The sequence below is a fragment of the Urocitellus parryii genome, unplaced genomic scaffold (genome assembly GCF_045843805.1).
Source record: "Urocitellus parryii isolate mUroPar1 unplaced genomic scaffold, mUroPar1.hap1 Scaffold_232, whole genome shotgun sequence".
In the NCBI taxonomy this organism is placed as follows: domain Eukaryota; kingdom Metazoa; phylum Chordata; class Mammalia; order Rodentia; family Sciuridae; genus Urocitellus; species Urocitellus parryii.
Window position 1 is genome coordinate 122,937 of NW_027552383.1, and position 2,718 is coordinate 125,654.

At 43.8% G+C, this 2,718-nt stretch overlaps 1 pseudogene; it reads right to left on the reverse strand.

Annotated features, from left to right (window-relative positions):
- Positions 1–1,962: 1,962 nt before the first annotated feature.
- Positions 1,963–2,718, reverse strand: LOC113178687 (2-aminoethanethiol dioxygenase-like; annotated as a pseudogene).

The following is a 2,718-nucleotide window of genomic DNA, read 5'->3' on the forward strand; positions in this document are numbered from 1 at the left end:
ATAAATTTTATTTAGTGAAGTTTTCTAAGAAAATCAGCATTTGCATACCTAAAATTTATTTCAAACTGAAAGGCCTGAAGAGCTGCTTCAGATTGCCCTCAAGGCTTTTTAACCCACACTACCAGGAAAACTACAATAAGGTAATTTTTGCAGCCCTCGAGGAAATGCATGATATATGCCTGTGTCAGGATTTACAAAAGGTTTTTAGTGGCATGTGGTGTGGCATCTTTTCCGTTTAAGGGAAAAAAATCACTCTCCAAGAATTTGCTTTTTCATACTATTTTAAAAATTGGGAAAAATACATATTTACTCTGGGTCTCTGTAACCTAGTGTGCATCAAGAGGGAAAGGCACATATTGTTCCCTTATAGAGGCAACACTTTTCAACAATAGTAGTAAATCACTTTATTATGAATATTAGAACTCTACTGCCACATGACCAAGTCAATCAAGAGGGCTTAGATGACAGCTGCGCAAATTTTAATGTGTTTATTTCTACAGTTTGGTTTTATGAAAAGTTATGTGAAAAAAAGAATCCTATAAATAGTAAAAGGAGGCAAATAGTGCTCTGTGGCTTAAGTAAATGGTGTTAATACATTTGTACATAAGGTAAAGTTTCTCTGCCTACAAAAAGGACAAAAATAAAGCTATAGATAGCACAACTGTTTATTTCAGGAGTTGGGTGCAGGAAATACTTTATCCTAAGTTTTGGCGCCCTAAATAGCTAGTAATACAGCTATTTATTTTTTTCTTTAGGCTAGACCAACCATTCCTTCTACCTCCTCATTCTACTCCTTCCTACAGAAATCCACATCAGATGAAACAAATTTACAGCACACTATTATTTGAGGATAAAGGCTGAGGTAACACTTCTAGCAAACCAGCTAGAACCATAGCCCACTGGAACAGTAGAGTTCCTGGGATAATATGAAACAGTCATCAAAACAATATTTGCGTTCTTTTACAGAAAGATACTGGAAATAAACAGGGGCATGGAATTCAACAGTTGGCTAGAGGTGTTTTACATTCAGTTGTTTGGAAGCATAACCAATTTAGGTTCTCTGAATCTTCTGGTTAGAAAACACAGGATTACACTATCAACTCTTAAAGTACATTGAGACAAGAAAAAAAGTCACTTGAGGATAACATGGTCTTTGCATTTAAGGTGAATCTGCAACAAGAGACCTGCTCAACTCACAGATCTGGAGATTCTTGGGGGAAGATGAGCCCTAAATGACCAACTGTCACTGAGATATACAGGTGATTACTTAGTAGATGTCTGCTGGGGTAAACCAGATGTGGCTACTGGGCAAGCTGAAGAAAGATAATAAATCTTGTCCTTGACATGCATAGTTGTTTTTACAGTGATACCCAAATTCTGAAAAGATGATTGACATTTTACAGGGAATTAATTAGACAAGACAACTCACTTTCAAAGTAGCTCAACTCTTAGAATTTCCTCTGTAACAATGAATTGAACTACAAACACTTCAAACCACTAGATCATGCTCAGTCAATAAGTTAAAACTACGAGGATCAAAAGGTTAAAATGGCAGCAGCTAAAAACAAATCCTATTTACCAAAGGGTTGGGATTAAGATAATCGTTTAGTATTTTCTGTACAGAATGGGTTACCAAGGAAGAATATTTTCATTATGGCTCTAGGTTGAAGAGCTTTCAGAGTCCCTTGCCCACTCCCACAAATCAAAGCCCCAGCGGCAATGAAAGTACAGGAAACCTAGCCCCCCTCCTACCCTGCCCCCAAAACCATACCCGGTGTCTATAGTCCAGACACCCCTGCTTCACAACCTGCAGAGCAATCAGCTGCTGCTCACTTCAGTAAATCCAATACCCAAGATGGGGGGGGGGCGAAGAGAGAGGGAGCTTTTGTGCAGGGCCACAGCCAGCCAGGCTGATAAGGGTATGGCATGTCTTCTGCCCAAAGTTCCAGGGCGCCATTTGCTTCAAGGGAAGACCTGGAGACCTGGATAGGGCTCCCCCTAGAACCAGAAGTCTTCAGCCTGAGGGATTTACAGGAGCCACACCTCTCAGGGCAGGTCATTGGCAAAGCCAGAGGCCTCCTTCGATATGGTAATAGTGGCAGTCACAGCCATCCCTCCGGGTTGTAGGGTGGGACCAGGATGTCCAGGAAGGCAGCAGCGTGTCCGTCCACCACGTAAATCCGTTGCAGCTTGACCCAGTGAGGCGTGAGGATGCAGAGGCCGCTGACTTCAGTGTACTCAGCCATAAAGTGCCAGCACTCCTGGCCGACTGCCTCTCACTCTAGGGCCTGAAGTGGGGGCGATCTACTGCTCTCGAAGCACAGACAGTGGTTGCTGCCCGCTCTCCGCCTCCAACTTGTCAGTACAGCTGATGTGCACATGCCATAGAGGACCTTGAGCTTATTGTGCACGCAAGGGTGGTTGTGCAGTGGGATGGACGTGCAGCTCTCCAGCAGGAACACTCCAAGGCTGAAGCCATCTGTCTCCTAGATATACTTGTAGGTGACAGGCAGAAGATTGGGCAGCAGGTTGTGCGACAGCGATTGCGTTGAGGCCTTATGCAGGGCCATGTTGAGTCCTTGGCATGAACCTGGGTCAGCAGGCTTTTCAGCTAGCTCATGTTTTCCGGGAAGCCAGGCAGCATTGGTACCTTGAAGCCAAACGCTGAGCCAAGGTTGGTAGTGCAGTGGCTGTCCCCGCTGCCCTGAAAGTGAGGCA